The 16,427-nt window shown below is 39.8% G+C and overlaps 1 non-coding gene across 1 annotated transcript; it reads left to right on the top strand.

Annotated features, from left to right (window-relative positions):
• Positions 1–10,962: 10,962 nt before the first annotated feature.
• Positions 10,963–11,069, top strand: LOC141650298 (small nucleolar RNA R71). Its single transcript, XR_012546338.1, has one exon. It is a non-coding gene; the product is annotated as a small nucleolar RNA R71 (small nucleolar RNA).
• Positions 11,070–16,427: the final 5,358 nt, after the last annotated feature.

Raw genomic sequence — 16,427 nt, 5'->3', positions numbered from 1 at the left:
TTGCCTTAAAACTTCGTCTTAAAAGTATACAATTCAAAGACAGTCCGTTCCATGGCAAATTTCTGTTGAAAATATCATTGTTAAAATCCATCTTTTGCAGCATGCCAAAGACAAGAGCCCCAGCCAACAACCGGACTCGTGCCAATGCCCAGTTTGAAACGGGTCAATCTATTCAGGAACCCGTTGTTCCTCCGGTGGAAGAACATCCATCGGTAATCTTCTCCGACTTCAAGTGGCTCGGTTAAAACTTCTTCGTCAAAAGCTACCAACCAAAACAATATTTATAACTTTACAAACTACTCTTAGTAAAGAGGCAAGTAAAGGTCGGATCCCAAGGGACGGGTATTGATGTAGGATTTTCAATTGCAAATGGTCGTGTCTAAGGGTGTCACAATTTGGGTTGAGAGAGGAGATCAACTAAACTAATCAACAATATAAAAGTAAGGTAATAAAAACAAGCAAGGTGATTAAAATGAGATGTAAACAATTGATTAAAAGCACTAGGGCGTCATGGGTTCATAGGGGATTCATGGGAGTTGATCATAAAAACATATTCTCAAATTATAAGCAAGCAATTATTGTTATGGGATCGAGTTGGTGTATAAGCTTATAATCCCTAGGAAGGTTTGGGTCCCGGAGCCGAATCGATTAGATTGTACAACACCTACAAGTCGACTTAGTCCTTACTATTCAACTATATGCATGGTCTAATGGGACTCGAGTTGGTGTATAAGCTTACAAGTCTCATTGAAAAGATAAGTGATGGGTAAAAAAAGCAAGGATTCATAGGCTCGCATTTCATCAAACATAACATGTGCATAAGTTGAAATTATAACAAGCAAAGGCAAATAAATTATGAAAACATATTAGATTAAGCATGAATCATTCCCCATGTTGGTTTTCCCTAATTCCCCATTAGCCCTAGCTAAGGAAACTACTCACTCATTATCAAGTTTAACATGCTAACAAGGTTGTCAATCATATTAACAAAGCAAAAGATGATGAACAAGTAAGAAAGATTAACAATAATTAAAACAAGGATTAAGAGAATTATACCTATGGAGATTCCAAAATAATAATGCAAAGAATAATAGAAGTACTTGATGATTGATGGAAGGTTGTCAATCTCCCAATAAAACCCAAATAATCTTCTAATTACCCAAAATAAATGAAGAACAATAGAGAAATTATGGAAAGATTAATATTGAGATTTGTATTAAGACTTGATTAAGAATGGATTACAACTTAATTAAGAGAGTATTAAGGAATCATAAGACTTGATTAGGAATTGATGCCAATCTAGGTAGTACAAAGAGGTATTTATACTAAAGATTAAAAACAAGGATTAGGGTTACTAAGGGCTTAAATGACTATTAAGTCCTTAAGAAAAGTTGAGGAAATGCTCCTCTCGAAGGAAATGATCATAACCATCATGCTAGTCTTGCAACGATCCGTGCGTCTTGAGATGTGGCACGGGCTCTCTGACCTATGATCCGAGCGGATTGTCTGGAAGACGCTCAGATCCTTTAGTTGCAAGACGAGCGTCTTGGCTGGGAGACGCTCAGATGTTGGTGATGGGAGACGCTCGGATCGTGTGTGATCCGCTCGGATTCCTCGACAGACTGCTTTTCTTTTTTTTCCTCCTTCACAATCCGCAAGGATCATTTCGGGAATATAAGGATCTTTTCATCATTGCGCATTTTACTTTATTATCTACATAGGCTTTCTAGTGATGTCTTCTCTTTGATGCTTGGTCATTAGATGCGATCAATTTAGCTCCATTTCGCCATGTAAATGCAAGGTTAGCACTCCTTTCCTACCAAAGGGGACAAAACCTCAAAGAAAATTTGCAAAATGGGAAACTAAAGATAGTAAATGACCCAATTATTCACTATAAAGCATAGCAACGAGGTTAATTCGGGGACTAAATGTGCTCAAATATGAGTCACATCAAACATCCCCAAACCAAACCTTTGCTCGTCCCGAGTAAAGAGGTGACAAAAATTAGGACCCTTATTTGAACTAACCTACTAATATAGCCGATGTGATACAATTAGCGGGTCTCACTCTACCCCTTCAACTCACAACAAGACATCCATGAGGTAGGATGCCTTCTTACAAGGCAAGGCGGGGCTTGCCAAAATGGCGATACATCCAAGCATTAAGCACACAAAAACAAAAAATGGATGCATCTACAAAATTGAATAGCCACTTTCCTCATCTAAGTGGCGGAAATTATCTAAAAAGGAAGTAATCTAAGGGTACACACTCCATTATAGATACGGTTTCGTCAAGATACTAAGCCTAAGTGGATACCAATAAATGACCTCCAAGTTGTGTCAAGCTAGGGTACCTTTGTCCTCAATCGTTAAATGCTTTCGTCAAGAGTAGACTCCTTATGGCATTAGAAACACTGGAGGATCGCGGAATTCCCCTTCTTGCCTAGACAAGAAGAAGGGTCGTCCCCTTTCTACCATGCACAAAAATGGATTTGATGGATAACAGGGATCATTTGTAATTGAGTTTCATATGGGAGTTTGCTTTTGTTGTTGTTTTCCTCCCAATTTCTTGTGGCATTTGACATTTGAGAACACTTTCTTTTTGCCATTTCTTTGATGTTTGGCATTTCAATGCTTGACAATTTCAACTTTTTGCATTTTCTTTTTGAACATTTTCAAAGTTACCCCATTTGTAGCGAGGGTGCTTATATTTGAAGCATAGGAGTTCTTATTTTTGTACTCCTCTTTTCTGTGATGCAAATTGTAAACTTTTTCTTTTCTTTTCATTTCTTGAACTCAAATTTGAACAATTTTTGTGCCCATTCCCTTTTTGATGACAAAATGTGGTAGAATATGGAAGATGGTTGCATGGTTTCAAGGGTCACCTTGGAATAAACGTTAGCCAAGGAGTTATCACGCCACAAGGTACTTTTGACTAGGCCTTAATCCATGTGTCAAAGGATACTAGCATGACACATCCTAGGGTGTTTTACAAGCATTCTAATGAGTAAAGTCTCAAGAAGAAAAAGTATCTACAAGGGCCTATATACACTTGTCAAGTTTCCCAAATAGATGCTTTCACAAAATTTTTCCTAAATGCAACTATATGCCATGATGCAACTCTCATTTATACAACCTAATGCATATGCTTCTACCAACTAGTATGCCAAATAATCTAAATGCAATCCTATAGTCACATTAATTCATACCGCATCAATCAAAATAAAGCCACATAGTCATTAACATAAAGAGGAAAAAGGAGATTGGAAAGATCATACCATGCGGTCTTCATGATCCTCATGTCTCGGATGTGGCGTAGTCGATCAATGTGAAGAAGGATAGACAAACAAATAAGTATATACAATATATACAATACTACACTATAAAGGAATGAACATGTTTATGGTTTTTCAACTTTTCAAATTTTTATGGGTTTTTGTTTATGAAATAAAGAGAGATGTTTTTGTATTTTCAAAATTTTTCAATTTTTATCATTTTTTGATTTTTAGTCAAGTTAGAATTCCTCATCCCCACACTAGTATGGGCATTGTCCTCGATGGCCAATACGATAAGGAATTATGCAAGCTATATGAGAATGCATGATTGCTACACTAAATGCAAACTATATGATATATAAACAAGTGAATGCATTCTAAACTATACTATATGATGCATGAATTTTTGTTTGTTTGGACAACATAATTTGGATTAACTCCCAATGCGTGTGCTTAAACTTCCCCAAACCAAATAAGACACTATTGCTAGTGTAGAAATTTGGGGGAGTTCATGCACAAGATGCTATGCATGAAACTAATTTTGTCATTTTGGATTTTACATGTGGGAACAATAAAAGACACCTCAATGAGACCGAGGTGGGAGTCCTCTAGGTGGTGCTAGGACTCGATACTCATGATCAAGAATAAAAATATTTGGAAATAAGAGAAATGAACAAAGCTAAAGGAGGTGTAGGAAACTCACAATGGATTGTGGCATCCTCCAAAAAGCTTGCTAATCCTTAATTGTCGCCCATGGCGACATCACTATCATCATCATCATCATCGTCATCCTCATTATTCTCATTATCATCATCATCCACCTCCATGGATCCAGTGGCTTCACCATCGTCACTTGAGCTTTCCATTTCCTCTTCCTCATCTTCCTCTTCTTCACTATCATTAACAATCTCCTTCCCTTTGGTAACCTCACCACCCATGCTAGAATCTCTAGGAGCATTAGGAAAGAACACTTCCCTATCCGCCCAACTAGGCAAAGGACATGATAGATCAAGGAGTCCTTGCCTAGATAAGTGTAGGAGGGGCGGATATTGGGCCCGGTAAGCATTGCCCAAGTCGTCAAAAGCTTCCTTATGCATGTGTTGCATCAATTTGGTCAAGTAATCCTTGCCTACCTCAACGTCTTCGGGTCGTAATTCTTGGCAGGTAAATGGGTAGGGTGGAGTCACAATGGAGGAGGAGGAGGGCTCGGTAATGGCTTCCCTATGTTGTTGCAAGATCATCTCGGCTTCACCGAAGAGTGGAAGAAGATAGTTTGTACTTCGGACATTGAGTCGGCAAATCTTGTTTGGTAGAGTGAAGGACGTAGCATCTTTTGTGAGTCACTCAAATTTGTTGTCAAGATTATCGTTCTTGACCCAATGAAACTTGTTAATCATAGTGCTCAAGTCAAGAAGGTGGCCACCTCTAACCGGTTTATAAGTCTCATACTTGTTGAAATCCGGGTTAAAGTGTTTGGCCAACCATGTAACCAAGCCTCCATTAACGATAAAAGCCGCTCCTTCTTTACCATGGTCAATTGTAAGCCACCGTTTAATTAGGAGTTGAAGTATGTTGTATGGTTTGGTGAACTTTTTCTCGACATTCATGGTTGATTCAAGGTAGATGAAATCGAGTTCGGTGAAATGATTTGTGCCCTTCCTTCCAATTGGAGTATTTCCCACAACCTTATGCCATGCCCTTATACCCGGATGGTGGACGTAAAGGGCACGACACTCATGGAAGGTGTAATACCACTCGAATTTTTAAACTGTTTTTATTTTTTCTAAAATCGAACTTCGAAGACGAAGTTCCTTTTAAGAGGGGAAGATTGTGATACTCCTAATGTTTTGATTATTTTCTTTAGTCTTGTTTTTTTATTTTAAAATTTAAGTTTGAGGACGAACTTTCTTTTTAAGGTGGGTGGAATGTAATACCACTCGAATTTTTAAACTGTTTTTTTTTTTTTTTTAAAATCGAACTTCGAGGACGAAGTTCCTTTTAAGAGGGGAAGATTGTGATACTCCTAATGTTTTGATTATTTTCTTTAGGCTTGTTTTATTATTTTAAAATTATTTATTTTTTACTATTTTATTTGGAAAAGAAATTAGAGTCATAATAATATTTGATCAAACCCAGAGCCCATCTTATTTCTCCATATAAATACTCTGGTCTAATACTCTATCTAACCCTTATATTACAATAGACCTAGAAACTTATGTTACTTTTTCTATTTGTGCCGTCAAAACACATTCACCACAATTTTTGTTAATCTATTACAATAATTTAGCTGATGAACAACATTCATAAAAGATGCTGCTTAATTCATGTGAGCACTCCACGTAGTACTTGATCCTTATTTTTGTGAGGCTCTGAGGGTAAGCAACAACCTTCAATCTATTTGTGTGTAATTCAGATGAGCATATTACTCGTTTGTCGCCATTCTCTTATATTGGATATTTCTTGCTTATATGTTGATTTCGGAAAATTTTAAGGTAACACGATTCTACCGATCCTAATATTACTATTATATTTCGAGGTTATATGATTATGTGCTAATTGAGATACGTTTATATGCCTGAACTTGTTCATCTTATGAAATTGTTTGTACTATTATTATTATTATTATATATAATAAATATATCTTTTAATTTAGATTTGATGAGTATGATTGGTAAGATTGAGTAATGGGCAGTACAAGTATGAGTGGCGTGCTAATCTAGCTAATTAGTTTGGAGGATGATACAATTTTTGATGGAATATTACATGAATTAGTTATTGGTTAAGTATTTGGGAATTATGAATGGCAAAGTAGGTAATATTTGTTAAGTGAGATTTCTAGTGGTAGAGAATGTGATGTTGAGTTAACAAGTGCCATCAATGGATATCTCGAATTGCTCGCAGTAGAGTGGGAGCCGGATTTATTATTGTTAAGAACATGGTAATGAATCATAACTTATGTACGTGAAGTGATATGGGTTTATCTCGTATTGTGTTTAAATTGTTGAATTCTTTGACCTTGACTCGTGGGTGGGTAGCTTAGATTTTTACTCTAACTGTTGAGCACGGTTCTTTGAACCTTTGACAATATCGATATTGAAATTGAGATGGAAATTGGTTACTGGTATTGAGTTATGAGTTATGGGGCCTTTGGGCTGAGTTATGTTTACGGTCCAGAGTGACCATGGTTATTGAGTTGTTTGAGTTTGAAATCGATATTGAGATGGAAGTATTGTTTCGCGGTCTTATCCGCCGGTTCACTCACCCCTTGTCCTTGGCTTAGGATCGATGATGAGAATACAGTACATGGTTACTTTGGAGTACTATATTGTGAGACAGAGTAATGAGTCAGATGGAGTAATGAGTTGAGATTGAGTTAATTATTGGGACGAGAGTGTCTATTATATTGTGGAGTACCTTTTAGCTTGATATTAGTTTATGGGGAGTGTTTTTATTATTCTGTTTGTTTATTTTTATTTTTACATGTCTGTGTTTCCACGCCATGCCCAAAAACTATTTTGCTTATATTGAGGTATTATCTGTTACTCAGCTTTCCGGTTGACGTGTTTTCTCCCTTTTGGGCTACTCGTCATGGGGGTAGTTCCTTTCTGTCTTCTGGTTTTATTTCAGGTTACTTCCGGTGCTGTTCAAAAGGATTTTTATTTCCAGAGAGGATTTTTATTAAAGCCTTTATAAAGTTTTGGTTCCATTTTGTATTCTTTTATTTTTAAAAGGATTTGTAATAAGAGACTTTGTATATTAATTATAATATCCTTGTATTTCGGCCAGTTTTATATGTAAAGTTTGTTTTTAATTTAGCCGAAAATCAGGGGTGTTACAGAAGGATTCAAACTTTCTTCCGATTATTGCTTTCCATAAAGGGGCGGGGTCATATTTTGAAGGCTTCTTCTCATAAGTCGAGTCGTTCTCAAGGCCGAACACCTTGCCAAACTCATCAAAAGACATCTTTCTATCCACATTTTCAAGGCGGAATTCAATATTCTTTCGAGTCTCTACCTTAATGATTTTCAATGAACTTACAAATTCCATGGTGAGGGAGGGGGTAAGTCAATTTTTGCATCTCAAAGATGGTACCCAACTTCATAGACTCGAAAAGGTTCTTGGTCCTCTCAAGAACACCCAACTTTTCTAAGGCATCTTGACAAATAAACTTGGTGGGCAAAATTGATTTCTTAGCAAGAGACATAAAGCTTTCCTATGAGAATCGGATGTAAAAGTTACCTCCGGATATTTATGTAATTGCTCAATAACCGGAATAGGAGTAGTAGCTTCCAGCATAGGAGTAGGAGTTTCTTGAATTTCCACTCTTGCTTGTCGTACCACCAAAGCTTTGGAAGCTTGAAAAGCTTGTTGCCTCTTTGAAAGATTTGATTTTGTGGGTGTCTTGTTTTCACCTTTAGTCCTTGCCATTATTCTTCTCCTTTTCAAGGTTGTATCAACAAAACTTTGCTTGAATGCTTCTACTATCCTAAAGTTTCAATGAATCCCTAATTGATTTTTCAAATTTTGCCTTGAAACTTAGAAAATCGCTTCAATTTATGAGGGTTTGGATGTTTGGTTGGTGTTTTGTTGATGGAGTATTTTAATTGTGTTTTGAGGAAGTTTGAATTTGATTTGGGTGAATTTTGTTGAGGATTTTGAGTTTTGTGGATGAGGGATTTGAGGGTTTATGAATGTGTGTGCGTGTTTTGGAAGAAAGAAATGAGTTGGGGAAGAGGGTTTAAAATCCCGTGTTATAGCATCTTAGCAGTAGGAGACGAGCGGATTAGGCATGAGACGCTCAGATTGTAGTTCAGTCAGCGTTGGAATATGAAACCCGTGTTGAAACGAGCGTCTTCTGGAGGAGACGAGCGTCTTTCTCTGGAGACGAGCGGATTTTTCTAGAGACGCTCGTATTCATAGTCAGAGTGAAATCCCAATTTTTGAAGTAGCCAGGATGCACGGATTTTCACTGGGACGAGCGTTTTTGGGCTTAGACGAGCGTCTTCTCCTGGGGACGCTCGGATCCATAGTCAGTACCAAATTTTCCTTTTCAGCTTTGTCAAGACGAGCGTCTTACTGCTCGGACGCTCGGATTATGCCCAAGACGAGCGGGTTCTCATGGGGACGCTCGGATTACTCCCTGTACCCACGGGTTCAGGTCCACCCGTGGAGATCTTCATATCCCAAGTCATTTTTTCTTCATTCTTTTGTTCTTCATTGTGGGTGCACTACGAAGGCTCTGATAGCCTACACAATTGCTATCCCTACACTAATTCAAACACTACACATCAAGAAACATTAAAATACCTCCCTCACTTTCTCTCATAATGATAATCTTGATCAAAACATAAAAATGTAAATCCAAAATTGACAAGTATGCAATACAAGAAGTAAAATGCAAGTTAAGGGGTTAGAATATTTACAAATGGTGGTTTAGGGAGGACTCCACCAAACTCTCACTCTTGAGATGAGATGTCAAGAGGGCATAGCCAAGGTGTTGTTGATGTTGCTCAACACCTTGTAGAAGTAGTCGAAGGCTTGTTCATTGTTATGATAAAGATCTTCAATCGATCTTTGCACATTGTTATCTTCATCGCGGTGACTTGAGTTAAGGTAGTCACCAAAGCCTTGGTCTATAGCATTGCCAATGTAAGGGTTGACTAATCCATCGAATTCGTCATCCCATAGACCACATACTTCACTAGCTTACTTCCCTATAGTATCATGAGTTGATGGAAATAACTCCTCTTTCTTATTGTCATGGCCAATGAGGCCTTCTTCTTCTCTTGTTACGATTGGTGGTGAGCTATTCAAGCTCTCTATGCTTTGAAAATTTCCTTGCTCCTTGGACGGAGCATCTTGAAGATTATCCACTTTCTTCTTCCATATGGGTGGTGATTCTTTACCCATAGCTTGTTCTTTGCATTGAGATGCCAACTTCTTCTTATCACTTTCTCGGCTATAATGATCGATCATGAAACATGGCTCATGTAAGAGGGGAGCTCTCATTGTCTTGTCAATGTTAAAAGAGACTGTTTCATCTCCCACTTCAAGTGTGAGCTCTCCATGTTTCACATCAATCACCGCTCCCGCGGTATGTAAGAAGGGTCTTCCTAAAATGATAGGAATGTTGGAGTCTTCCTCCATGTCAACAATAACAAAGTCCACCGGGATGAAGAACTTGCCAATTCTTACGGGTACATCCTCCCATACCCCTAAAGGTGTCTTCGTTGATCGATCCGCCATTTGAAGCGTGATGTTAGTGCATTTGAGTTCTCCCATTCCTAGCCTTTTTTACACACCGAGTATGGCATGACACTCAAACTTGCCCCAAGGTCACATAATGCTTTGTTGATTGTAGTGTCGCCAATGGTGCATGGAATAGAGAAACTTCCCAGATCTTTGAGCTTTGGAGGTGAACTTCCTTGTAGAATAGCACTACTCACTTTAGTGAATGCAATAGTCTCTAGCTTCCGGATGGATTTCTTCTTTGTAAGAATAAGTTTCATGTATTTCGCATAGGCCGGAACATGATTGATTAATTCCGTGAATGGAATTGAGACTTCTAAGTTCTTCACAATATCCATGAACTTTCCAAGTTGTTCATCAAACTTAGGCTTACCTTGACGACTCGGAAATGGAAGTCTAATCATAATAGGCTCTTTCTCCTTAGCCTTCTCTTCATTTTCTTCTTTGAAACTTCTTGAATGGTGGTGGGTTCTTCTTCTTCCGTAGAGTTTTCAACTCTTTGCTTGTCACTAGCCTCCACAAATTCTTCATCAATGGGCCTCTTCGGCCCTTCATATCTTGTACCACTTCTCAAATGGATGGCACTAACCGATTCATGTCTTGGGGGATTACCTTGAGGTGGTAATTGCCCCTTTTGTCTTTGAAAGCTAGAAGATGCTAATTGAGACATTTGGGTTTCCAACATTTTGGTGTGGGCTAGTATGTTGTTGATGGTGATATCTTTGGCTTGGCTATCTTTTTGCATTTGAGTGAAAAATTCTTGTTGGTTCTTTTGCATTTGGAGGACCGCTTTTTGAACATCAAAGCTTTGGTCATTGGATTGATTGTATGGAGGTTGATTTTGATAACCTTGGCTTTGGTTGTAAAAGGGTCTTTGAGCTTGATTTCTCATTGGAGGTGGGGTGTATGTTGGTTGAGGGTTTTGAACATTTTGGCTTTTGTATGAAAGATTGGCATGGAATTTGGTGTTCTCATTGTAATAGTTGGAATAAGGGGTGCCACTCTTGTATGCTTGGAAAGCATTCACTTGTTCATTTGTGCCCCTACATTCACTTTGGTCATGTCCCAAAGTTCCACAACTCTCACATACTTCAGTTGGAATTGAGGATGATGCCACCATAGCATTAACATATTGCTTGGGTGATTTAGAGGCCTCTTCAAGTTTAGCCATGGCATTCTCAAACTTCAAATTGATGGTGTCAATGTGAGCACTTAGTTGAGCACCCAATTATGTGATGGAATCTACCTCATGCTTTCCTCCTCTAGTAGCCTTTCGAGGTCTACTATATTGCGAGTTATGAACCGCCATTTCTTCAATTTTGGCCCATGTTTGATTGTCATCAACTTCTGTAAACATACCATTGGATCCTATGTTGAGGATATTGCGAGAATCTTCATAAAGACCGTTCCAAAATTGTTGCACAAGGAACCACTCGCTAAGTCCATGATGTGGACAAGAACGACAAGTGTCCTTAAATCTTTCCCATGCCTCATACAATGATTCCTCATCTCTTTGCTTGAACCCGGTGATTTGGGCTCTCAACATATTAGTCTTCTCCGGAGGATAGAATTTCTTGTAGAAAGCAAGTGCTTACTTCTTCCATGAGTCAATACCAAGAGTAGCCTTGTCTAGGCTCTTTAACCATTGATTTGAGGTACCAATCAAAGAAAAAGGAAATAATACCCATCAGATTTGGTCTTGAGTAACTCCGGTTTGATAAATCGCATCACAATAGTCACAAAAAGTCTCCATATGAGAATGAGGGTCTTCACTAGGCATCCCCCCTAATTGACTTCTCCTCAACTAGTTGTATAAATGCGGATTTTGTAATGAAATTACCGGTTAAATGTTGTGGTGTAGGAGTACCATTTGGTAGGTTCTCCTCGGTTGGTACGGAATGTGATGAAAATTTAGGCATTGTGGGTTGATTTTGTGGTGGGTTTTGTATTGGGCCGTCCTCTCCTTCTCTTGCAAAAGGGTTGGTAAACTCAATGTTATTTGGTTGAATGTCCACAATTTCTCCAATACCTCTCAAAGTACCTCTAGCAAGTCTTCTAATGTTGGTCAAAGTTCTTTCAATTTCAAGATCAATGGGTAACAAGTTACCTTGTGATCTCCTATACATGCAAAATATCAAACAACGCGAAAACAATTAGAACAACCTTGAGGAGATTTACTTCCCCAAGGTAAAAAAATACACAACTAATAACAATTAATGAAAACCAAATCAAGTTAACACCGTCCCCGACAACGGCGCCATTTTTGGCTCGGCTAAAACTTCGTCATCAAAAGCTACCAACCAAAACAATATTTATAACTTTACAAACTACTCTTAGTAAAGAGGTAAGTAAAGGTCGGATCCCAAAGGACGGGTATTGATGTAAGATTTTCAGTTGCAAATGGTCGTGTCTAAGGGTGTCACAATTTGGGTTGAGATAGGAGATCAACTAAACTAATCAACAATATAAAAGTAAGGTAATAAAAATAAGCAAGGTGAATAAAATGAGATGTAAACAATTGATTAAAAGCACTAGGGTGTCATGGGTTCATAGGGGATTCATGGGAGTTGATTATATAAACATATTCTCAAATTATAAGCAAGCAATTATTGTTGTGATGGGATCGAGTTGGTGTATAAGCTTACAATCTCTAGGAAGGTTTGGGTCCCGGAGCCGAATCGATTAGATTGTACAACACCTACAAGTCGACTTAGTCCTTACTATTCAACTATATGCATGGTCTAATGGGACTCGAGTTGGTGTATAAGCTTACAAGTCTCATTGAAAAGATAGGTGATGGGTAAAAAATGCAAGGATTCATAGGCTCGCATTTCATCAAACATAACATGTGCATAAGTTGAAATCATAACAAGCAAAGGCAAATAAATTATGAAAACATATTAGATTAAGCATGAATCATTCCCCATGTTGGTTTCCCCTAATTCCCCATTAACCCTAGCTAAGGAAACTACTCACTCATTATCAAGTTTAACATGCTAACAAGATTGTCAATCATATTAACAAGGCAAAACATGACGAACAAGTAAGAAAAATTAACAATAATTAAAACAAGGATTAAGAGAATTATACCTATGGAGATTCCAAAATAATAATGCAAAGAATAATAAAAGTACTTGATGATTGATGGAAGGTTGTCATTCTCTCAATAAAACCCAAATAATATTCTAATTACCCAAAATAAATGCAGAACAATAGAGAAATTAAGGAAAGATTAATATTGAGATTTGTATTACGACTTGATTAAGAATGGATTACAACTTAATTAAGAGAGTATTAAGGAATCATAAGACTTGATTATGAATTGATGCCAATCTAGGTAGTACAAAAGGGTATTTATACTAAAGATTAAGTACAAGGATTAGGATTACTAAGGGCTTAAATGACTATTAAGTACTTAAGAAAAGTTGAGGAAATGCTCCTCTCGAAGGAAATGGGCATATCCGTCATGCTAGTCTTGTAACGATCCGTGCGTCTTGAGATGTGGTACGGGCTCTCTGACCTATGATTCGAGCGGATTGTATAGAAGACGCTCGGATCCTTTAGCTGTAAGACGAGCGTCTTGACTGGGAGACGCTCGGATGTTGGTGATGGGAAACGCTCGGATCGTGTGTGATCCGCTTGGATTCCTCGACAGACTGCTTCTCTTCTTTTTTCTCCTTCACAATCCGCAAGGATCATTTCGGGGATGCAAGGATCTTTTCATCATTGCCCATTTCACTTTATTATCTACATAGGCCTTCTAGTGATGTCTTCTCTTTGATGCTTGGTCATTAGATGCGATCAATTTAGCTCCATTTCGCCATGTAAATGCAAGGTTAGCACTCCTTTCCTACCAAAGGGGACAATACCTTAAAGAATAAGCAAAATGGGAAACTAAAGAAGGTAAATGACCCAATTATGCACTATAAAGCATAGGAACGAGGTTAATTCGGGGACTAAATGTGCTAAAATATGAGTCACATCATCAAGCAACGTAAGGCCTTTGTAGCTTTGATGAGTCGTCCCTTCAGACCAACCAGGTGTGTGAACCCTGAGATTTTGGAGACTTTGGGGGTTAAGAAAGACATAGTCCATATCTTTGAGATCTTGGGAATATAGGGGCTTTACCACTTGCGAAAGAAATCCTACCCTCACCTAACCTTTGAATTCTTGAGCTCATTTGTGTATGATGTGAAAGAGAAGACTGTTTCTTTCCGTCTCATGAATGAGGACCACGAGTTGACCCTTGATGCGTTTGCTGGCCACCTGGGCCTAGAGGCAGAGGAGGAGGGATACCTTAGTGATGTAGTCAAGAATAGTGGCGCACCCCTGTACCTACCTTATCTGACTTGTCGACCTGTCCCTAGTGCTAGTGCAATGCTGATTAATGATGTTCAGCATGTATCCCTTCGTATGTTCCTTAGGATGATCATCAGCCTTTTGTATGCGAGAGATGATGTGAGTAAGCTGAATTCCCATGAAGTTATGTTGTTCATGTCTTACCTGAACCTGCATCGTAGGAAGCCCTTTTACTATAGTGCTCTGGGGGTTGTATGCTCTAGCCTTGATCACATGGCACGGTCCCCGAACCGTCACATCTCTTGCGGGGCCATAGTGACCCGTCTAGCCCAGCGCCTAGGGGTGAACAAAAAGTGGTCCGGACCGGCAAACCGGACCGACCCGGACCGACCGGTCCGGTCCAGACCGGATACATACCGGTCCGGTCTCCGGGTCCCAAAAAATATGGCGACCGGTCTCCGGTCCGGTCCGGTCCACATTAAAAAATAAAACTAAATTTGCCTTATAAATTAGTACCGGTCCGGTCCAAACCCGGAAAAACCCGGACCTAAAGGGTTACGGTCCGGTCTGGGTCCTCTTCTAACCGGTCCGGTCTACGGTCTTGGAATATGTGGTTATCCGGTCCGCGGGTTTATCCGGTCCGGTCCGGTCCGGTCCGGTTTTGGACCGGTGAACACCCCTACCAGCGCCTGACTGACTTTGAGGCTCCACCTCCCTCGGGGAACGAGCTAATTGAGATCGTACCTACCATGAACGCCAAGTATTGGTGTCACAACAGATGGCTGAGAAAGATGGATGATGGGTCTTATGCTTGGAGAGTGAGGGGATCCTCGTGGATGGTGCTTCCTGACCCTGCACGCCTTCCTGTAGTTGACCACCTAGCTGAGTGGGAGCCCGTGGGTGGTGTACTTAGACCCGGAGCTTAGTAGTACTTGATCGACCCCACCATTCTCCTAGATTTACCTGAGCCTTCCGCGGCATCTGAGGGACAGCAGGCTCCTCCCCCACCTCGTGAGCGCCGTAGAGTGAGATAGACCAGGGTGGACCCGGTTGAGACTGAGCCCTCTTATTCCACACCAGACTTCTACCCACAGCAGTACTCGCCTTATCCCACAGTGCATGATCCCAGGATGCAGATGAGCGACTTGACTAAGCGGATCTCCACCACCTTGGTGCTCCGCAACATGCATGAGGTGACCCTTAATCAGGGCATAGGGACTGAGCTAGCAAAGCCCGTTTGGTAGAGAGGATTCGGAGTAGACACAGGTGTCTTCCACAGCTATGAAGTCGACCCCGGCCTTTGGAGGCCACCAGAGGAGACCGAGTTTGGCTGCCTCGCGGGTCCGTAGAGAGCCAACTACGGCAGTCAGCTAGGCAGAGGCGGTTACTCGGCTGGAGGATTTCAGGGAGCAGGTACATCTGGAGCTGGCACGTCTGGGGCAGATGGTGGTGATGAGATGGAGGAGGGTCCATTTGAGTGATTTTCTTGTATTTCTAGACTTATTTCATGTTGTTTATGGATATTTATCGTCTCTTGTTGTACTCTTTTCGTTTGGATGACTGTATTTGGCCTTAAGGCCACTACTGTTTTATATACTATGTTTGAGGTTTGGTAGACATAAACTTTCAGCTGTGTATGGCATTTGTGACTTGGTGCAGGTAAGGTTATGGGCGAAATTGTGCTTAATGTCGAAATTGCTCTCTGCCCATGAAAACTCGACCGAGTATACGACATACTCGACCGAGTAGAGCTTACTCGGTCGAGTACTCTCTTATACTCGGCCGAGTATCAGGGCATTGCATGTTATAGCCTTGAAAATTGTTATAGCTTTATATGGTTAACTCCTTAGTCTTGAGTGTACTTTAATATCTTGTTGGTATCTCCGAATCTCGGTATAGGGTACATTGTACATGTGAATATAACCTATGGAAGAGTTTCAGGTATGGCGGTAACGGTAATACGTGGCGTGATTGTGTGCACGAAGTAGTAATACCATGACGTTTAATGCTTTAGTAGTTCATTAAGTGGGTTGTGTGTATCATTTCCTTGCTTATTATGCATAAAGTGGTTGGTTACTTACGTGTAGAGGTATGTTCGACCTGTACCAAAGTATATCTTTTATAATGGTTGTTCGGCTTTCGGTTGACCGTAGTTATTGAGTATAACGAACTTCGGGTACGAAGTTTCTTTTTAGAGGGGTAGATAACATATCGCGATACAAAAGTTCATATAAATCAAAGTTCCTTAGTGTGTATCCTTCTTACTATGTATGTCTTCTTTCTATGTTCATCTTTTCTTCTATGTGGTCACGAACTTGACTGTGGTAACTGACATTAGAATTAGAATTGGACGCTATACTTGGGTAATGTGATGCATTTGGTATGTGTTGTAGTGGCCGGAGTCTTGTGTATCTTTTATGTTGTATCGAACGTCGCTTAGCCGGCGACCCTCGCTGTTGGGACGTATGGGTTGAACTTCGAGGACGAAGTTCCTTTTAAGGGGGGAAGATTATAATACCCACGATGTTTAAGGACTCTTTTGACCGACCGTTTGACCATGAAAGACCTTAGGAGGGGATAGGTGAGAGGCTAAGTGAAGATAAGT

The sequence above is a fragment of the Silene latifolia genome, chromosome 3 (genome assembly GCF_048544455.1).
Source record: "Silene latifolia isolate original U9 population chromosome 3, ASM4854445v1, whole genome shotgun sequence".
Taxonomy (NCBI): domain Eukaryota; kingdom Viridiplantae; phylum Streptophyta; class Magnoliopsida; order Caryophyllales; family Caryophyllaceae; genus Silene; species Silene latifolia.
The sequence above is the reverse complement of the archived record's forward strand: the minus strand, read 5'-3'. Positions and strand labels throughout refer to the sequence as shown.